We start from the raw sequence: 22,815 nt of genomic DNA, 5'->3' as shown, positions 1-22,815 counted from the left end.
TTACATGCAAACCAGCTTTCTCATGTTTCAGGAGCATGACTGCCACTCAACATCATAGGCCTTGAAATTCCATTCAAAACCAGCTAAATGAAATGACCCTGGCATTTTTGGGAAACCGATTATCCTGGAGTAAGTGAAAAAGTGACCAAGATACTTCACCATAATATTACCATGTGATATTCCTTGTTAAATGTGCTGTTTCATTTTAAAATAGAATTTTCTCTTAGTCAAAAAAACATTCTTTTCAGTGGTAACTCAAGGAGTGCTAATATACAAATCAAGAAGTTTCCTGCCTGCCAAATTCCTGAACAAAGATAAACATTTTCAATTTGTTAAAATATTCACCTCATTCAGTAATTTCCTATGATACAACGGTCCTGAACAACCAGGAAAGAAATACTAAAGTTTATGTCATTTTATAGAATTTCATGCAAAGTGTTGTTAAAAATCCATACATTTGTACACCCACTTATAAAATCAGGAAAAATGGAAAGAAAGGCTAGTTGATGCCTGGCATCTGCAGAAGCGGGTAACAACTTGCCACACAGAATAATGTGAACAGGTGTAAGGGAAATGGCATAATCATATTACATCTAGACTTCTAAATATTATTTTGAGACAAACTAAAACTCAGAAATCATTTATGGCTTATCTATTACATGTCCATTACCTCCTGAGCTCTGTTAGGGAATATAAGGAGAGCCTCCTGTTTTGAGGATCTTAGACTCTAAAAAGCAGTTTAACCTGTAAAATTTCATAGAACTTTAAGTCTTCCATCTTGAGCTCATTACTCTGGTTTACTCACTACAGTGGCTACTGGGATTTGGCAGGTCAGCCGGCCACAGAGAGTGGCTAGAACTCTGCCAGTAATCTTCACTTCTGCTTCACTTTTCCTACTTTGTCCACCTGTAATTCACCGTGATCTTTGTTTCCTCACAAGGCCATAACTAGATGAATTTGTTTTCATAATTAATTCTGATATCTAATCAGTGAAACCACTGCAATCCAGAGGAATCCAAGCATTCCTCTGGAGTTACTTTACTAAGGTCATAACAGAAAGCAGTGGCATAGAGTGAGAAAAACCAATTTAATATATGTAAGAAATGCTTAGAGAACCATATTACTATTGCAGATACCAGTTTTCAACAAAAATAAGGTGTCATTTTCCCTCAAAAATATTTAACACTGTAATTAAAGAGTTTTATTTTTGAATGAAACACTACTGAAATAGCAGGAATAATCTGGTGTCTTACAACAATATGATCTTCCTCTTTCTGTTACATAAATAACAATATGGATTCACGAGGTTGGGAGAGGATGTCATGTAATGTTCAGTTAAGAAAAAGCCTTGAGCTGTTGGCATTCTAATGATGTAATCAAAATGTTGAAGATGTTTTGAAAAATTCATTTGCTTAAAGAAGGTTCTAGTTAAGCATGAAAGCAAAGGATTTAATATGGACATTAAATTCTTTATCTATGCTTCTTCACACTCTGCATTCTAAAAATGAATTTCCAAAAATACAAAAGGCATTGCTTAAAATAGACAAGTCTGTGTATCCATATCTTTAAAACAATGTGAGATGAGGCAATAAAAATGTTCTCAGTTTCAATCTTCATTAATAACCTATGATATTCACACTTCCCACTCACAGCTCCGACTTTCCCCTTGAATCTGAGAGCCGACGGACCTCTGTGACAGTGCAGAGGAAGACAGGCAGGCAGAGGCAGCACCAGGCCCATCAGAGGGAAGTTTAGGGAGGCGGCCAAGGTGGGAGGAACACACCCTGTGTTTGAACAGCACGTGGAAAGAATAGGCCAGAGGCCAGAAGAGTTGCATGGAAGCGGGGAAGCCCCAATGCACAACAGGCCAAACACAGAATCCGAGGTTGCAGAAACTGGGCATCTTGGACCAGCAGGCACCTCCTGAGCATCTACAGCAGAGGAAGAGCTTGCGGTCAGGTCTCGAGCAGCCAGCACCAAACACTGGGGAGAGTGTCAACTTCAGAAGCAGCAAGAGAGACCTACTGACCAGTTCTGCCACATCTGGGCTGGGTGACCTTGAACAAACTTTCTTCTTACTGACCTGTGACCTCCTGCAAGGTCAGAGTTATACTTTACTATTTGGAAGGTGAGGAATGCAGAGAACTTGTGTAGAGCCCAGAACACAGCAAAAATTCAATCAATTGGAGTGATTTGTAGCACTGTCACCACCACCACCACCACCACTGTCATTTGCTTCGGCACCACTGCCACCACCATCACAACCACCGTCAACATCATTGCCCTGTTAAAGTGCCTCACGTGGAAGCAAACTAGAGCTTCATGAGCTAAGTCTTAAGAACTGAATAACTCAGCTCCCAGCTATTGATGGACACGACCCAGAACGAGGTTGGGCTTGGGGATGCTAGTGCGATGCCTTTGCATCACTGCACCTAAGTGTCAAGGTGTCCCCTGTGAGTGGCAGTCTCTTCTGAATGCTTTGATAGCAAGGTGGGCATGTTCCAGAATGCTCCATGCACACAACCCTTGCCTTCTCGGTTCCCTTGGTAACATGTTCATCTATTATACCTCATCTGCCTGGTACCAGCTCTGTGTTTATGGCCTTGTGGCCTCAGAGAGAGGCAAAGCAGGCTGATCTGGCCTGTGTCCCTGTTGCCCTGCATTCCCACTGCTTTCGCAGAGCATCCGAGGCCTCAGAGACTGGGCCAGAGTGTTACAGGGCAGCAAATGCATCATTTACTTTGGATGTAGGCATCCAGGGAACCAAAGATCAGAAACAATAGAATGTCTGCTCAACATGAGACTGTTGACAGGCTCTCATATGGCTACTTTTAAGTTTTCCTGTATATTTGGAGCCAAAAATTAAAAAGAAATATCAAATTATATATATATATATATTTAAAATTGGTCATCTTCTATCCTCATGTAGCACAACTTATTTTACATTTTCTCCTGTCTTCTGAATGTTCAAGTCTGTAAAGTTAGCCAGTTTCATATAGCTATGATTCTAGGCTAGAAAATACTGCATTGCCAAAAACATAAAAATAATTGTCATAATTATACACACATGATATTTTCCTGCTTTAGGTCCTAAAAGTATAAACTAAATCTCCAATTCTTCAGCCTTTGAAATATTAGCTAGAATTAACCCATTGTGAGTTCTCAGGAATTTCTTTCAAGTCACATTTTAACTTTGTAAACTGCAAAGCAGCCAAGACTGTCTTCTATTTTCAAAGGAGTATATTTTTATAGGCTTTTTGGTTTGATACTAAAGTTTAATAATTCACAACTTATAATTGTATGCAGCAGAAAACAAAAATATTAAAAATAAGCCTCCTGTTTATGAAGTACTGATTCATGCCAAAACATAGATGAACATAAACATTATACTAAGTAAAAGAAGCCACAGGCACAAGAGGACCAATGTTGCCTGATTCTACTCATGTGAAGTATCTAAAACATGCAAATTCTTAGGGACAGTGGTAGAAGAGAGGCTTCCAGGGACTGGGGAAATGGGGAGTTGTATTTAGTGGGTACAAAGGTTTTGTGTGGGAATGAAGTGTTCTGAAATAGTGATGATGATTCCACATTTGGAAAGTTAATTTCATGCCACTGAATTGTACACTTACAAATGGTTAAACTGGTCAGCTTTCTATTATGTACATTTTATTGCAATATAGATTTAAATAAAAATCAACCCCTGCAAATCAGATAAATGTACCCAAAGTAAAAATACATATGGTGTGGTTCACGGGCAGCCCTCAGAGTCCCCACTTTCCATTCAGAGCTGTGGAACTCTGGGGAGGGGGCTGGATAGAGCAGGACCCCAGCCCAGCCTCCATGCAATGGGCCCTTGGTGCAGAAGGAGCTTCATTATTTATTCGTGAAGCAGCCTGGCAGGCAGTGTGCTATCAGCTGCAGAGTCTGAAATCAAAAGGTCACCACAGCAAACATCTGAGCGGAAGGGCAGTAAAGCAAATATAAACACACCTTTTTATTCGGCTGAACTGATTAGGTAACAATTGGAGGGTGTCACAGGTCAGAAGGTGCCAGCCAGCAGGTCAGCAGAGACAAGGGGTGTGGGGCCGAGCCTGGGACATCCTGGCCTTGTCTTCCCATATGAAGAAATGCCCACATTAGACACTAAGGCTTTGAAAAGAACCGTGTGCATGGCTAAGCCCACCCTGGAGTTGACACACATTAGAAATGATGCTCTGTTTGAAGTCAAGTGCACAAAGGCTGTCCAATATTACACAGATGGAGAGAGAAACCGTGCGCTGACTGACTCTGCCTGAAGCCCAGAGTTGCCAACACCCTGTCCGTGGACCTGCACATCGGCCTCCAGCTGTCGGGGCACCTCCACAGCTCCTCCAAGCCAGGAGGCAGAGGAGGACGGCACACCTCAGTGTCTCTGGCAGCACCGCACACCCTTCTAGTGCCAGCACCTGCCTCCAGGCCAGCCATGGAGCCACGGGACGAGCAGTCCTGTTGGGGACCAGCAGCCTATCAGTGCAGCGGCATGGGCTCTGCTCCCTGACTGGTGTTCTCCGGCTTCAGAGAGGAAGTGCTGGATCAGTAAGGAAACCCCGAACGCATCAACAAAAACCTTGGAAAAAGAAAATAATGGACATTCACTAATAAGTAAGTACATGATTTTGCAAATAAGAACACATATCCAGTCTCAAAAAGACTCAAATGTGTACATTTTTGCCAACTAATCGACAATTATTAAAAAACTGTGAATGCCCAGGAGTCCCTACCAAGCCCCTGGGCTCTGGTCAATGGTGTAAAAGCCTCAGCGCAGCATTGCTGTAACACTGAGTGTGGCCCCAGGGCCCACAGCCCGGCCCAGTGATGCTATGATGGAGGGCTGCTGCCACTAGGCCTCCAGCGCAGAGCTGCATCCTCATCTCCACGAGTAAGGGTTTTCCACAGAGCGGCAGGCTCGGGGCCCTGGGGCTCTCTGACCCACATGCAACCAGAGTAGCCACGTGTGGGAATGAGAGACAGGGCAGCAGCTCCTTCTCTGGCTCTGGACAGATAGCAGCATGCAGCCACATGCCCACCTCTTTCTTGTTTGAGAGAATGTTCCAGAATGCAAGTTGGGGAGTATAACGTTGTTACCTTGGCACGCTTCAATCTGCTCTAGCTTCCAGAAGAAAGCCATCCTGACAGCATGTTGTGGGTGTTTAGAACAGGTCACTAGTACCTACCAGAGTCCTTGCACCGCCTGGCCCCCACCTCGGGTCTGGCTGAGCCAACCCCTCCTGGCCCTGCTCCCTGGGACATGCACAACGGAGTCCAAGAATTTGGGCTTTGGCCCCTCATTTTTTACCAGGAAGAGCACAAGGCTGCTTGTGGAAAGTCCAGATGACCTACCCTGACACCAGGGAACCCAATTTAGGACCAGACATGTGCTTGAGCTTGAATAGAAGCCAAGTGTAAGGGGTGATGTGCCTGCGCACTTGTGACTGTCGTTTGGAGCAGGAACACTTTCTTGCTTGACTCGTATTTTGTGCCATTGCTGTGGGTCTGCCTGCCTTCCATCATCCGAAGTTCATGGGTGGACAAGCAACAAAGCAAGGAAAACCCTTCTGTTGCCTTCGTTTAAGATTCATTAATGCAATACATGTCCCACAACAGACCTCACAGTGGATGACTTGAACCCAGAAATCACATTTCATCTTTTCTAAAGGAAAAATGGACTCTTCAAGCAGACATATCTTGGTGTACGGGTGCCATTAGATAATCACCCCTGATGTCCACTGGAGGTCATTATTTGATGTCAATCCCTGAGACAGGCCCACTCATTTGCTGGGCAGCTTCTTTACCAGGGTGATGGAAATAGCAGGTCAGCGTGGCTACCGTGGTGATCCCCAGGCACCCATCTGCCTGCTGGGCCGGACACTCACCTGGTCCTCCTCCCGTCTCTTTCCCACCTGGCAAGCTCACACCTGTGCTTTCTCAGAATGTGTTCTTGCCAAGAAGAATCCCACCAGGCTGCTCCTGTGGACACTTCCTCTCCTTCTGTCCACGTTCAGATATAGAACAATTAATTAAATTTGTCATAAAGAAGCCAAGGGCTTGTCGATACAGATGTGTTCAGGAATGCAGGCTTTGAAATAACAGTCCTGGAATGCTCTCTCTGTGCCCTTTAGAAATGAATACATGCATTTACTTGAGAACTTTAGAGATTTCAATTACCTACACTCTGGATCCTCTCTTTGGCATCAAAAGGATTTCTCTGTGTTGGGAGGGCGGAGTGCTCTGGAAAGGGCCCCTATGCCAGCAGGAAGCCAGCCCTAACCAAGGTTAATGATGCCATCTCTGTCCCCATCAGGGCCCAGCCGGCTCTCGGTCTTCCCTGAACACCTATGCTGTCCCAGGAGGAAGAGGGACAGTCGCAGGGTTAACAGTTGAGAGGGCACAGCTACTTTTCCTGTTGCTGCAGATCAGCATTTATTCATCAGGTTGCATGTCTGGGCTCTTCATTTTGTTCTCCTGCGTGTCCACATTTTCATCTTCACATAAAAAGTCAGCCACCTTGTGTGGCTGGTCTGTGACTCTCTGAAGCAACACACAAGAAATTAAAAAAATCAAACCAGTGAGTTTTATGTTCTTCTGTGCCATTTCATAAGATATATTAGTTTATTGTAATTATGAAAATAATACTGCTTATTCTGAAAAGCTGGCAACATTTCAGATGTATAATTATATTTGTTATATACTATATTTAACTATACATAATATAGATGTATAAAATACATTAAAAATTTATATGTAGGAATACATGATCTCTTGGTCTGAAGGTCAGTTACTAAATAACAAGTAATTTGTATTTCATTATACATACTTTTCTATAATTTTTCAAATTTTAAGGAGTAGGTAGATATATAGTTATACATAGAGATTATACACTCTATTAGGATTGTGTAAATATATAAAGCATATATTACATATAAGTAATTGTGTATTACATATTGATTATATATTAATTGTATGTATATATAAATCCAGGCAGAATCCTGGGAAGGGCCCAGAGAGCAGTGGACTGCGCTCTCAGGGCCCTGAAGTTCTGTTTCTTCTTGCTCCCAGGAAGCTTCTAATCTAATTGTAAGGCAGGAAGTACTTGAGTAAGAAACATAGCAATGGAAGCTTTAAGGAGAGTTCATGATAGAAATGAACCCTGTTTGTCAGCAGTGACCTTCACAGGCGCTGGTCACAACTGCTCTGGAGAAGGAAAGGGAGCAGTGTCAGCTCTGGGGGCCTCTGTCCCGTGGCCCGTGAGGCAAACGCGCCACAGGACCGATTCCGTTTCAGATCGTGGCAGGCCGAGAGCACAGCCCGACTGGCTCCCTAGCGGACCTTCAGCGGAGGCTCAGGAGACGGGATTTGCCTGAGTCGCCTGCGCAGCTGTGCGGAAACGGTGCCCAGGGGGCGCAGTGTGAAGTGGTGTGATATGAGGTGAGGGAGTGGGCACTCCGGCAGGTGGAGCAGATGGAACACAAACAAGTGGCAGACACCTGGGGAGGTTTCAGGGAACCAGTGGTAAACACAGTTGACTGGAAATAAAATACACTTTTACAGTCTGTTCTCCTCAGGCCTGGCTAGTCCCTGGGTGACCAAGGACACTGCTGTGGGGGACGGACCCTCCTATGGCCCAAAGAGGGAGAGAAGGTGTTCCTGAGAATCCTCCTCTCGTAGGGGATAGTGACGTCCATGTCACCACCTGTCAGCACGCACTGCGACCACACAGGACAGTTTCCTTAGTCAGTTTCCATCAGGGTACAGGTATTAGCTGGATCTGAGGCCCAGCACACCATTCGCCACACCCCAGGTGTGGCTTAATGGACCCACTCCAGCCTGGAAGACGGGGCGTGCGATGTTCTCAGGCCCTGTCCTGCTCTCCGATTTGTCCAGCAGGCCAATCCATAACTTTGAACGGGGGAACTGATACCATCGCGAGCAGACACACAGATGACAGATGGCCAAAGTAGACAACGTGAATGTCCAAGGCGTTCACAGGAGGCTGGGTGGTGGATAGAGTGTAGGTTCAAAATTAATTACATAGACACAAATAATAAAAAGTCCTTGTGGGAACACTCACACACATGCTAAGGTACCCCTAAACACAGGTGCCCATAGCACAGGCATGGAGAGCTAGGTACAGGGAGGGTCGGAGGGCAGCATTTCTACAGATTCTGATGAAAACAAAGGGGACACTGAAGTTCAAAAGATGTAACAAATTTGATGATGGAGTGAATTCAACAGATATCTGGAAACGTGTAAGGCATTTCTTTGTGTAAAACCCTTGTTACACATTTAAATCGGAAAAGCGATATGCTCTTATTTCTAGGGAATCACAGTCTGATAGTGGCAGTAAGAGAGGAAGGTGAAGGACCGAGTCAGAAGTGAGTCATGGCCCACGTCCCAGGGCGCTGTTCCTGTTAAAGGGAAAGAGGGACTTGGGTCACAGGGAGGGGGATGGGCGAGGAAAGGCGTCCAGTTCTTGACCTGGGTTAAGCTGAGGCATTGGGACAGACATGTTCCAGAGCAGGTGCAAACAAGGGCTCCAGTCGGGAGAGAGGCTGCACTGGAAAGTGGGACCAAGAATGACTGTCCTCAGGAAGTGTTAGAGGGAGAGAATTGTTTCAGTCATTGAGAATCGGTGTGAAGAGGTTAAGATGGGGGGTCCCATGAGGGAAGGTGGTATCTAAGTGAGCTCAGAGAAGGGTGAGTGCCGGGGGCAGAAAAGCGCCCACCCAGAATTCAGGAGGCAGACGTGTGGGCCAGCCTGCGAGCCGGGTTAGTACTGCACAACAAGGTTGTTGGTGTCCACTGCTTCAGAAAGCACAAGGTCACAGAACCTGGGACAGGATCTGGGACTTGGGGTTGAGAAAGTACAAGGTCACAGAGCCTGGGGACAAGATGTGAGACTTGGGGTCATAAGTGCCCCTCAGGGTGGAGACCAGGGACCATGGATAGAGGGAAGTGAAGTTATAGATAATCCCTGAGAAGCCAATGAAGACTTGGCTTATCAGGCCACTGGGTTCAGGGCCTCTGCTGTGAGGGGGGCGGCACAGGCTGTGAGCGACGCTAGGGTGGTGCGGGGCTTCCTGAGCTGGGGAAGGGGTGCGTGATGACTTTGAGGGTTAGGAAGATCTCGGCATCTCACACCCCACAAGGGTCCTGGCCAGGACGCCTTCACAGGCAGCGGAGGCCCACAGTGCCATCCCCAGGTGGAGGCCAGAGGGGCCAGGAAGAGATAAGGGATGCAGGGGACACTTCAGCAACTTTCCATGGATTTCTCTAGAAATTATTCCTCATCCAGGAGTCAAGGTCAAGGCTCTGGTGAAGTGGCCAGCCATAAAGCTATGCACCCGGTTTGTCCTGGGTCTTGACAGAGCCGAACAGAGCAGATGGATCGGGTGCTGTGCTGGCACAGGTATAGACGAGCAGGTTAGCACAAGACGACGGAGCCAGAAGCTGCCCCTGGGACATATATGTAAATGTTTAAGAACATAGACAGGAGTATGGGAAAGAGTTATTTTAGTAAATGATGCAAGGGAAATTAGTTACTTCACACGAGGAGGGAAACGCCAAAAGAATTTCAAAGCAGTGGGATAAAGGACCACTTGCCTTAGGTCAGCACTTACGGATAATCAGGCATCTACCTAGACCTGAACAGCTGCTGAATGAGAAGAGTAGCATCAACTCCATACCATCTGGAGGGAAAACACAACTTCAGAGGGCTGGCAGATCTCCCCTCAAAGCCTGTGCTCTTTTCTCCATGATGTTTAGAGCTGTGGGTGCCCAGAGAAGGCACAACACATTTGGGAGAACACCAGTGCTTTCCGGAGGGGTTTGGAAAGAGATCCCGGGGTGCGGGTGGCAGCGGGTGAAGCTTGCCAGGCATGTGAAGCCACAGAACAGTGTGGGAGCCGGGTGCTCTGAATCCACTCAACTCATGTGGACACTCCAGGAAGGAAGATATGAACTCCATCCAACCACCCTAATAATCAAAGTTTCTCCCCAGCAACAACTCACCCAATAAAACTAAAAAAAAAAAAAACCCTACAAGATACATGAACTATATACACACACCGGGTTTATGTAACTCAGGTTTCACCGACAAGCATGCACAAGTCTTACGGTTTTCGAGTGCAACGTGCTTCAGGATTTCATGTGAACCCAGGGCCCTGCTCTTTATATAACAGGCTGGTGTCGTTGACGCTGGAGATGTCACCTGGGAGAGCCGACCTCGCAGCTGCTAGGATTAGCCAGCCAGCTGTGTACAGAGCTGGCCTTGGATGCAGACACAGCACCCCCACCGGAGACACACCCCCATCCAGGGCAACATCCGAGCCCTAGGCGAGGAAACTCCCAGGAGCCAGTTCTCTGAGTCGGGCGGGGGCTCGGCCAGAATCCTGCAGCCAGCCTCCTGCTTGACCCACACACCTGCTCGGCTCCCCGCTCCCGCCAGCCCAGAGTACCCGGTACCGAGCAGCCCGAGCCCTCGTCTCCGTCTCCACGTCTCCACCACCACCTGCCCCAGGGAGGGAGGTCTCAGGGCTCCCGGGACCTGTGCGTCCTGACGTCACCGTGGAGGTGTTCTCCGGAGACAGGTGCGTATCGAGTTCCTGATGGAGGGTGACTGACCCCCAGCAGTGGCGGGCTCCGGCCTGCATGCCCAGCAGGTCACTGGGGACGTCCGCGGGCGTGTTCACCCCTAACATGAGTGAACACGCCTGGTACCAGCACTGTTCCCTTTCGCATAGTGGGTGCCGGGTTTTATTCCATTGCGCTTCTTGTCTGGAACCCTTTGGAAGCCCCTGCAGTGACATGAGAAACGAAGCGAAGCCGGGCCGACGGTGGGGCCGTTTTCGGTGTCTGATCCTCTCACACGGGTCCCCGACACTCTCCTCCTGCCGCGATTTCTCTGGACACGTCCAGAGGAGGAGCTAGGGCGTCCATCGCACCAGCACAGTTCCTGCTCAGACCTTGAGTTGGGGCTCATCCAGAGCCTTCTAGAGGAAACCGGAACGGCTGGTGCAGAGGCCGCACCCTGGTGCCCAGCAGCCTCGCCCTTCCCGCAGGTCGCCCGTGTGGCTTGGGGTAGGCTGGACTTGCACTCCTTGTCTGCGCCCCAGTAAACAGTGCAGCGTAGCCTTACACACCGTCACCTTTTATACACGTGTATGTATGTGTGGCTTTGCACCGCAGATTCCATGTTACATTCTGAAACGTTGATGCCTTAGACGTTTTCTGCAAAGGGCCGGGTAGTAGCTGTTTCAGGCTTTGTGGACGGTGATCCCGCCATGCCCTTGCAGGTGAAAGGTGAACGTAGCCATTGACGATACGGGAGCTAACGTTTCTGGCTGTGTCCATCAGACTTTATTTACAAACACAGGCAGCCAGCCATATTTGGGTGGTGGCTGCTGTGTGCAGACCCTGCCTCCGGGAAAGTCTGTTGTTTAAACTCCTTGAAAGTATTCCATTACATGAATATTGCATAATTTATTTATCCACTCTCCTTTGACTGGGTATTTACACTGTTTCTCATTTTCCTCTATCTCAAACAATATTGCAGCAGTATTTCTAGGGTGTGTTCCTAGAATGGACTCAGGCATGGGGTATGTTCAGCATCGCCATGTTTATTCCTGATGTTATTTTACCAACTTGCATCCCTGTCAGCTGCGCACGGGGTCTCCAGTTCTCTACATTTTTAACAATACTCCATAGAATCAGATGTCAAACATTGTTGCCAAATCGATGAACATGATCTGTTATCCTGTCATTTCTCTGAATCTTTCTGGTGTCCTTCTCTGTGAACTGTGGACGTCAGCCCTTTGCTCCCTGTTTTGTGTATTCCTTCACATAGTCTTGTGACATTTCGTATTGAGCGGTTCCTGTGTAATCCACAAAACCAGCCTTTCGTCCCTTATGCAGTTCACGGCCCCTCTCATCACTTTGTTGACGGTGCTTCTTATTGTCCCAAATCTTTAGTTTTAATAAAATGTTTCTATCTCTTTTTTTACTGCTCTACTTTTTCTCCCTTCTTTCATGTGTGTGTCTGTTTCTTAAAAATGCCATTTCTTTCCCCACTGATCATAGAGGTAACTACTTACATCATCTTCAAAATACTTTAAGATGTTGCTTTCTCTCATGTGTGGTATTAAGCAGGAATCAAATTTCATACTTTTCCACATAGACAGTTACTTTTTAATATGACATATTAACTCACCCACCATCAGGAACTCGATACGCACCTGTCTCTGGAGAACACCTCCGCGGTGACGTCAGGACGCATAGGTCCCGGGAGCCCTGAGACCTCCCTCCCTGGGGCAGGTGGTGGTGGAGACGAGGGCCCTGTGGCTAGACCCAGAGGGCTGGCCCAGGGTAGTGGCCCTGCCTTACGGGGCAGAGTCACAGCTACCAGTGCTTCTGGAAGTTAGTCTGCACTCAGATCTTCTACCGGCACCCCGCAAGTGCCTGCCCTCCAACAGTTCTGTCGGGATGCACCCACTGTGTGTGTGTGCTGGGGGAAGTGACAAGCATCAGACACGCAGTCGGCTGGAGACTCGGAAAGAGAGGAGATGGTCCTGTGCAAATGCACGTTCTGCTGTCCAGACACTCTGAAAGCAGAGCATGCTCTGAACTGGGAGGTACGTGAGGGTGAGATGTGCACAGACACCAGGCCAGAATACCTTAAAGAAGCGGGATTTGGTGCCCGTGAGCAGTGTACTCAGGGGGCAGGAGGGAGGCATTGAAAGCCGGAGCCACTGTAACTGCAGATGATCAGGGGCTTCTGAAAGCACTTTGTGGAGGAGGCGGTGCTGTGAGTGGGGCGCTGCAGGGTGGATCCCCTGGAAGGCTGCTCAGGACGGCTCCAGGTGGCCAGTGAAAACCCTGTGGGGATCTCAGCACAGGGTGGTGCATTCATGGGGATGCGTCATCAACTGCTGGATGGGTGGCTGTCTCCTGGTCCTGGTGCTTAGCCTTGGGATGTTCCTTTCATCCCAGGCCTGAAGTCCTGAGAACCTGGAGCGTGAGGCACCGCCTCTGAGTGGTGGATGTGATCCACTTGCTCCGGGCCCCATGGAAACCGCTATGTGCTGAGTGCATCCTGCTCAGAGAGATGAAAACTAAAAACACATGAATCACAGTCTTGCTTTGATGAGCCCTAATTAGTGAACATTTTCATGAGATGCCCATTTTTTATCAAATTTCAACTTTTTAAAGTTTCCGGTTTGGATACAATGTTCTCCACAAATTAGGGACTCTCAGCGCAACATGCTGCCCAAGCGGAGATGAATGATCACCTCCCCAAGTTGGAGTGCCCAACACACTGGGGGGGCTTCAGGTTCTGTAAGGGACAGGTGACAATCCATCCTGGATCCTCCCCAGCACATTTTAGCACATGCACAACCTGGAGCTGCACGTTTCCCTGGCCAGCAGCAGGGCCATGTCTTCCCAGAATTTGGAATGAGAGAACAATATCGGAGACAAGAATATCTGGGAGAAAGTGGTGCTTAAGCACTTACTGTAAACATGTTGAATGGTACCACAGATCAGTATGCGTGACTGGGGACACTTTATCTTCCCATAAGTCTCTGAAGCAATATCTCTTTGAAACGTGTGAGAATAGCTCTTGGGGTTTGGATCACACAGACAGTTCAGATCCATTAGACACTTTCTCCCTCAAATGCACCTGGAAATGATAAAAAATAAAAATAAAAAAATCCAGCTGCTGATTTTGAGTAATGCTGGCAAAGTTCTCCAAGATGTGTGCCGTTGGTCTTGCACAGCTTTGCACGGGGTACGTGTTCAGCTCAGAGAGCGTGGGGTTAGGTGCCCGGCTGTTGCTCCTGGGGGCCAGACCGGCTGCTCAAGCGTCTCAGATACCCAATCACAGAGTCACAGCTTGCCAGGAGAGCTCTCACTGCCACTTTGAAACATATCAACCAGACATTCTAGACACAAATGAGACTCACACAGCCTCTCAGAAATCCTTCTGAGCACTTAAAGAAATGCATATCAAAGAGGACATGTGGGAATCTTTCTGCATCTTGAGCTTGTAGAAATCGTCTAATTTAAAGACTTCAGATACTGTTGTAAGTGTGGAGTCATGTGTTTGTCTTATAAAATGTGCAGCAATGCCTCTTTGGAGAAACAGATATCTAAGCAGTGAATGGGGTAGATGCAACGTCCCAGGGTGGGAGTGGTGATGGGGTGTGGGGATGAGCACAGTGGGGACCACACAGGGCTCAAAGCTGTAGCGTGTATCTGTGTGCACGAAAGCATGTGTGTGTGTCAGGACATGAGGGGTGGCCTAGCACTGACCCTCAGTGCATCAGAGGGCACCACATCATTAGGGAACTCTTAAGGGTGTGAGTCTAGTACAGGTCAGGTGAGCATTGTGAAGCCTTCATGCCCATGGGTAGCCATGCATTTCCCTTCACCCAGATCTAGTGAGCACACATCCAGCATGGTCTGCTGGTGCCAACTTGGGGGGTTGGGTCACTCTCTAAGACTAGGGGCAAGAGAAAATTGAGATGTGTTTCCTGATGGGGTCCAAATATACCTCATCAGCTTTACATATTATAGTGTATTGTATTAGATTATGTTATATTCTTATATTGTATTATATTACATGACATTGTTTATATTACATAGCCAGAATATTCCACATCGCAGCTCATGTGCATTTTATGCCCAGTCATCAGCCACAGAAGCAGGTTGAAATTCTGATCTTTATAATAAGGCTGAACGGGCTCCAAAAGCCGAATGATCCACAGGCCTCTCTTGGGGATGCTGGGATAACAGGCCAGCCATGTCTTTCCACTGTGGCAGAGTCTAGATTTGTGAGTCTGTGTGTCCATTTGGCACCCTCAGTGCTGGACACCTGAATTGATTCGCATCACTTAAACAAACACATGATTGAAGCAGGGAGCTCTCAGGATGCCCAGAGCACATCCTTGCTGGGAACTCTGGGAAGCCTGCTCTGAGCCTGTCTGCTACTCTCAAGGCTTCAGAACACATGGAGAATGGGCAGAATCCAGCAAGAATGTGGTAGCTCATCTCCAACCTGTCTGACATCCTAACTTCGCTTTGCACTCAGACAGCAGGAGGCTGTTTTAGCCCATGGGCTGCAGCAGGTTATGTGTGCCATGTGGCCAATGTGGGGGAGAGCAACCTGCTGAGACGGTCAGCACAGGACTCAGATTGCCTGAGATGGAGCTGCTGAAATACACACTCAGGTACACAGGGGCCGCCCCGGGCTGGGTTTGTGAGCACACACTTCTTCCCACCTGTCTTTGACCATTGGCTTAACTGGTATTCTGGAGGGAGGGAGAACGTCCCAGGCAGGCACCCCTCAGCACCCACAATGAAGCCGTGCTCAGTGGGAGTGACTCCCAGCACTTGCAGGAAGCTTTGTCCTACAAGGAGCTCCGGAGCCACGTGTAAAGAAAAGTTAAACAGTTGTCAGCAGAAAGTAGATGAGGCTTTATTGCATCCAGCATTACTAATGCATGAAGTGCCCTTGCCAAGCACCGAAGACACAGTCATTCTTTTAATCATTATACAAGTTTTATTACCAAAGCCCCACCAGACAAAGGGAACAGGGTTGGCTTTCTCCAGGGCGGGGGCTCAGGTGGAGCTGTGGAAATCAGTGCCCTGGGGTCACTGGGAAGCCAGCGATCTGGGCCGGAGGTCACCTCGGTGCTCTGAGAGGTCACCTCGGTGCTCCGAGAGGGCTCGTGTTACCAGATGGGAGACAGGGAGGAGGCGAGGCTGCAGACTCTGCAGGGCTGGGGTCAGGGCAGGCCACCTTGGCAGATGGCCCTGCGGGCAACTGCCACTCAGCACCCGGTGGGGCCCTCCTCTCCCCCACATCCTCCCCAGGCAGGTGGAAGGGGCCCTGGCCTCAGAGACATGGAGAGGCCCTTCTGCCTTCCTGCAATGCAGGCAGCAGGAGAAGAGGCCCAGGCTCATGCCCCCTACACACCTCTCTTCAGAGATGCCCCCAGGAGGGGCTGTTTCAGATGAGGGAGTCAGTGGAGGACTCCCTTGTCCCGTGTCAACCCACAGGTCAGGGTGGCCTTTCTCCAGTGGCCCTTCTCTCCCTGACCCCTTATCAGGGCCTCAGTGGAGGTAGCCCCTGACCCAACAAGAAGCCCCCCCAAACACAGATCTTGGGAGATGTTTGGAACTCCATTATCCACAGTCCCAAACAGCCCATGACGCAGCTTCCCTGCAAGTTAAGCTAATGCATTTGTCCCCATCAGACTGAGTCCCACAGGAGCTGGAGGAAGGAGAGACAGGTGGGGAGAGGCAGGTGGGGCACTTGCTTTAGACAAACAACCTCAGCCATCAAGATAAATGATACTTAATGTGATCCCCAAAATCAGTGCAAACAAAGTCCAAGTCAATGAATTTTTAAGTAAAGGCAGGGTTTGTGTCAGGACTGAGGTGAGGCGCATCGGAGGGTGTGGTGTGAGGAGAGCTCAGCAGGACTGACCCTGCAGCCGTGGGAACTTTCATTTGCCCAGCATCAGTTTTTGGGGGTGAATTTATATATTCCCAAGTATTGCATTGTGATATTATTTCTCTTGATGACTGAGTAGTTTGGCAACCCTTCAAATGCTGTCCCTCAGATGTGGAGAGCTGAATAGTGGCCCCCTAGATGCCTATGTGAAAGTCCTAGCCCCTGGGACCTTAGCTCGGGACCTCATCTGCCAGCGGGTGCTCGCAGAGGTCGTTAGCTAAGGTGATGGTGTGATCTGGTCCGGACCCAATACGGCTAGTGTTCCCGCAGGACAGGGTCTCAGGGGGACGCCGTGGGAAGACGGAGGCAGACATAGGGGGACGTGTCTAGAAGCTGTGGGGTAACACCCCACAGCTGGAGCGGCCTGGGATGCATTCTCCCCCACAGCCTCCAGGGAGCAGCCCTGCCCACCCAGATGCTGAACCCTGGCCTCTGGGGACGGTTCTGCTGACCCTGGCTGCCCACCCCATCATGTGGCCGGGACACTCGCCCCCAGAGCGTGCCTCCCTCCTCTCCTTCATCCGGCCTGTCCGCTGTCCATTTTCCCAGGGCCCCTGGCTCCCAAGAGGGAGAAGCGGTGTCTTCCCTGGGCCCTAAGAGCTGCATGCTACCCCTGGAGGTGAAGGCATGGTCGCGGCAGTGCAGACATTCCTGCAGACCCTGCAGGCTTCCTACAGCCCACATAACCCCGCCCCAGTGTGTTGTGGGGGTTCTTGCTCGGGGCTGGGGAAATCAGCCCATAAGGGCCCCAGTGGATGTGGCGGTGGACCTGTGTCCCAGTCGGTCCTGGGGACGCCTGGCTGTGCTGGGTGACAAGGATGCTGGCCCTTCAGGCATGGGCGGTCTGCCTGGTGACTCAGGGTTCTTAGGGATAATGCCTTCCTCAGGTGAAAGATGCAGGTGTCCATGGCTTATGCCCCTCCGTGGGTGGGGTTCAGCGCACCACGCATGATGGCCTTCGGTGACCAGATGGCCCTCAGAGGGAGGGCAGGGAAGAGACAGTCCCTCACTTCAAAGGACCGTCGCGGGAAGTCAGCCAGGATGGTGTCAGGACCCTGACCCCCACAGCCATGGGGTGGGCCTGCTCTCTGCTCAGCCTGCCTTCCAGGCGCTGCCAGCCCCCCCCCCAAGGCGAGCACCCTGGAGGCCCAGCCGGGCTGCGGTGAGGAGCCCAGGGGCTCAGGGCACCATGCTCACTGCCCGGCTTAAACGAGGCAAAGACCATGCCGGCAAATCCACTCACTCCCTGAGCTGCGCTGCAGACCCGGCTGCAGCAGAGCATGGGGTCCCAAGTCAGAGGCCCTGTACCCATGGCAGAGGGCAGACCAGGGCCCAGCAAGCCGGAGAGCCGACAGCCACTCTGCACTGGGCCCCTGCCAGCAGGCTCAGTTGGGCTCCAGTCCCGAGGGCAGAGAGCTGGGGAACCATCCCTCCCACTCAGACAGCCCCCCACCCCCAGCTCACATGGCCCAGCTACCCGGGCCCCAAAGAGGAAAATGAAACAGAATGGCTTTCAGCCCTGTATGTGGTGCTGGGAGGGGCCTGGCGGGGCCTCGGTGTCTGTCTCTTCCCCAGGGTTCACTCGGAAGCCTGCCCGCCCTTGGGTGCTGAGGCGCCCACGTGTTAGAGCCTTTCCCAAGCCCAGCAGGATGTGGCCGTGTGACCTTTCCCAGAGGCGGCTCCTAAGCGCATCTCCTAAGTGCATCTCCAGCTGGGCCTCACCTAGACCCTGCCCTCCAGTGCCCCAGGCAGGCCCGCCCTCGGTGTTTGCGCAGGCGCAAGACTCGTGCCCACACCTTCCAGGAAGAGCATGTGACTCCTGCTTCCTGAGGCCTCGCCCAAAAGGCACCACCAAATCACATGTCAAATTTGGATTTCTGGGCCAGGGTCTCCAGATTCCGGCTCTGTGTGTCTGGGTGTTAAGGCTGCCGCTCCTAGTGGGGCTGGATGTCCCATTCCATCTCATGATTTCTTCGGGTGCGGTGGTTCCAGTGCAGGACCCAGGCTAATGCATGGGTAGCCAGGCCCAGAATGGGGCTGGCAAGGCTGTCCGTGGCCTCATCAGCCTTGCAGGGGTTAGGCACACATGCCCTTTCTGCTCCTGTTTGTTTGCAATGGCCTGTGTCATCCCTTACCAATTTTTAAATGCCACCTGGTTGCACTGGTGATGTCATACTATCCTTTGCATGTATGAATCACACTGAATTTTGTACATTTTATGCCACAGTGTTAACTTGGTCATTTTCCCCTGAAGCTCCCCTGTTCTTGTCTTGGCTTGGCCTGTCTGGGCTCCTTTCTCTGTGGAGGGCTTCTTTTGCCTTGATATTTGGGGGCCAGCACATGAACTTCAAACGCAGACCATGCAGCCTCCCTCGCTAACCTGACCACACTAAGGAGCTGAAGGGTGGGGTCTCCACTCAGGACAGAGTGGAGCGGAAACGACCTGCTGTCTACTTCCTGGGTGGAAGCTGGACAGCCCGGCTGCAATTCCATCCCTCTCTCATTCCTTGATTTTTTTTTTTAAAGAACAAGATCAAATGTTTTATACCAGTATCAAGTTTTCATAACCATATGGAATAAATATTTTAAAGTCTGTAGTTCAAACAGGTGGCAGGGTGGCAAGGTGGTGTTGCTGGGTCAGGAGGGGACAGTGTGGACAGAGACGGCCAGGTGTGCATCCTGCCTCCCTGGGGCCTGGGCTGCCTCCGTAGGAGCACAGGAGCCTCCGCGGGACAGTTGTGCGCCCTTTGTGGACTACAAGGTCATTGGTATTCGCAGGGTTAAGAGGTAACTTGTCTTGTCTTAAAACTCCTCCTCCCCACCTCCTCACCCACGCCAGCCCCCACCTGATGCAGAGCATCTTTTATTCCCTTTTCTGCACTATCTACAGGGCTGCACTCGTACATGTAAATACGTTATCTATCTATCTATCTAATATGTATATAGATGTTGTTGAAACCCATACCTTATAATAGGAAATAAGGAGCTTGGAGGCAGGGGGTCCACTGAGATTCACTTAGCTGCTTTGACATGAACATGCAACTAGATTATTCTAGAAAGCTAGAGATGCAGCTGAATTTTCTAAGGCTCCCTAAAATCTGTATTGAAAATGCATCACCAGCTGCCAGTCCTCCTGGTCTTTCTGGAAATAAGAACAGGTAGTGGAGGGCGCTTTCTCTTCTCTTTGGTTAAATAAGTCAGGTTTTCAGAAGCTTTCTTCCCATTCTTACTTTGCTTTTCAATTCCTTAATGCCCCAGCATTGCTGTGAAGGATGTATACAAGTCCCCACCATCCCTGGAGGTAAGTCCCATGTGCACACATGCTTCATGTTCAGGTCTTCGCCAAACACCTCTCTATGGCTGCTCCATGCTTTCCCCGGAATGGGACAGGTCACCCCCTCATGGGGTGGGCTCCCCCTGGAAGTGGCCTGCACCACCAGGTGTCACCTTCTCTTGGGTCAAGTCAGAAAACCAGTCGCTCTGAAATGACTGCCTTGATTTTCAGACTTGGTCCCAGATCCATGAAGATGCTGGGCAGCTGATGAGCATTCCCTCCCATCGAGTTTCTTGTGGTCTTACGGGCCCCTACAGTAGGGTCATGTTGCAAGGCAACCTCTCACGACGCAGAATTCCTAAAAGCATGGGTGATTTAACCAGATCCACTTACAATAACAGTCTGTCAAGAAATGCACTTTAAATACATTCAAAGCCATCTTTGAGTGAGATGTGCTCGCTTAAACACTGTAATTCCCATAATACCCTCACAAAAGCTCTATTCATAGTCTTAACTACATCATAATGTTTGCGCTTACCCAGAAAGTAAACATCACTGCCAAAGCTTGCTTAAGAGCCTTAAGCGTATCCGTCATCCAGTCGGAACCAGTGACAATTACAGCTTTTTGCAAAAGCGGAGTAGCATTCTGCACACAGCACTTCGAGGATTTGGTTATGTGTGAGCTCCAAGCAAAATGTCACCCAGGTGGAGGGGCGCCTTGAGTCTGTTAGAATGCCTGTCACGAGTGCCCGGTAATAATCCCCTAAAAGACTGGGTGCGGACAGCCAAGAGATTAGCACCCTTCTGAGCCAGCACCTGTTCATAAGCAGCTGGGTACCCAGTCAGCTGCACAGAAATCAGTGTCACGTTCTAAACACTCAAGGAAAACTGCTGCTCTGCCTTCTGATGGAGAAGCCCACGCGCCTCCTGTGCACTACCCCGGGCCTCGCAGGGTGCAGAGTGCTCAGGGCTGGGGACACCCAGGATGAGAGGTCGTGTTTGGGGGGTTCTCAGCCCCATCACTGGTGACCCTCTCTGTCATGCAGGAACCCAGAACGGACACTTTTGGACTGTGTTTTCCGGACACTGCTCCTGTTGAGGTGACTCCAGGGCAGGGACCCCCATCTGCCCACCCTCGCTCTGGCATCTGGTGTTCCGAGAGCAGAGAGCAAGATTAACCGCCGCTGCCTCCTCTGAGCTCCTTTTAGTGGACACAGCAGGTCACCAAGACCGTTGCCACGGGGCTGGGATGAGAGGCATGTAGGTCCCATGTGAGCACCAGGCCCCAGCAGGGATGCCTTGGCGCAGTCTGGATTTCTGGTGCTGGTGTGCACACCACTGATCTCTCCGGCCGTCTCCAGCTCAATCTTGTTTGGAGGATGTCCACTGCACCTCACAGATGCTGATGTCTTTCAGGAGAAGTTAATTTCTCAAGTGTTTGCATTAGTCCTGTCCTGAGACGGACATCCAATTCCAGCTCTTACATTTGCTTTTGAATAAAGCATGTGCAACCCAGACTAGATTTCAGGGACTTAAAACACTGTTAAACATGCTGTCTTTTCATTATTATTCTGTTCGGGTGAATGCACAGCCCCGGGGGGCAGCAAGGAGCGAACCAGCTCTCGCACAGGTGCACCATTGGGCCACAGGCATCATGAGACATGGCAGAAGGGGCACCCAGGGTCAGGCCAGGGGCCAGGGGTCAGGGGCCAGGGCTGTGTCTCAGCCCCTCTCTCAGAGTCCCAGAGACCAAGCAAAGAAAAGCACAGAGGCTGACCAGCTGTGATGACACAGGTGAATATGGGGGGGCACCCTGGCAGGTCCTCAGGAAGCCTGGGAGATGTGAACGGGATTCTGGGGGAGTGTCTGGCATGTGGTGCCCATTCACATGGGCTGTGCTGCCTGCCTCCTTGTAACTCCAGGGAGAGGGAATCCCGTGGCAAAATACTTCTAAAACCGAAATCAGTCAAAGGGAAAAATGAAGTTTAAAACCCGTTTATTGCTTACAAACTGCAGTCTGGGGGCGGCCGCCTCTTTCCTGCTGGGGCAGGATCAAGCAAGCCCTCCTCCTCACCTATAAGGTTCAGGTCAGGTTAGCCCTCGGTGGCCCAGGTAATTGCCCACTGATATGGAGATGACCTACTGCTCTTCACCCCTGAGGAATGCCTGTTGATTAGCAGATGCACTAAAGCCAGGCAGGAGATTCTGAAACTATTACAATTTTGCCCATACTCCTCCTCTCCAAGGACTGTCCCTGTCACTGAAGCCCCTCACCCCCCATCCCGTGCTCTCAGCAGTGGCAGCTGGCTGCAGGAAACCAGGTCTTCTCAGCCCACTGGGTGGGAGCCTGGCCAGACACCTGGGCCCCAAGGCAATCTCCCAGAGGAATGGCACCTCCCTCCCTCCCACCCTGGACACCAGGCACACCTGAGGGTGGTCTGGCAATGAGCAAGCTGCCAAATCCAGCCTCTGTGTCAGAGGCTTTGTGCTCTGAGTCCAGGCTGGATGGGGTGGGAGGCCCCAGGCATTTCCCTCCCAGTCGGGGGACTGGACTGTGCTCTCCCCCCACAGAGGGCAGGCTGTCCCGGTTACCCAGTGCCCCCCTCTGAGTTTTCTGCCCAAGTCATATTTTGGATAAAAATGAGAAACGTCTGTGAAAAAGGAGCAGAGTTCCCTGAACTCCTGAGGCTGTGGTGTGGGTGGGAGTCAAATTCCTCATTTCTCCTGAAAAGGCCTTTCCCTCCTACTTCCAAGGCAAGATTTTCATGCCGCCTTTAAGATGATTTGAGAGTAATACCTGAAGCAAAATTAAGGGCCAGGACTCCTTTAATCTTGGAGAAAACCTCCCTATTAGGACTCAACTTTGTTCTTTCTTCACAGTCATTAGCCCCCCTTGAAGGCTTCTCTCTCTGACAAAATAATGATTTTATTTGAGCTGCTGATGATCATCTGGCTGTACCAACTTAAAAACCATAATTTGAAAAAAGTGAAT

Source organism: Manis javanica, chromosome 1, assembly GCF_040802235.1.
Source record: "Manis javanica isolate MJ-LG chromosome 1, MJ_LKY, whole genome shotgun sequence".
Taxonomy (NCBI): Eukaryota; Metazoa; Chordata; class Mammalia; order Pholidota; family Manidae; genus Manis; species Manis javanica.
This window is presented reverse-complemented; position numbering follows the sequence as displayed.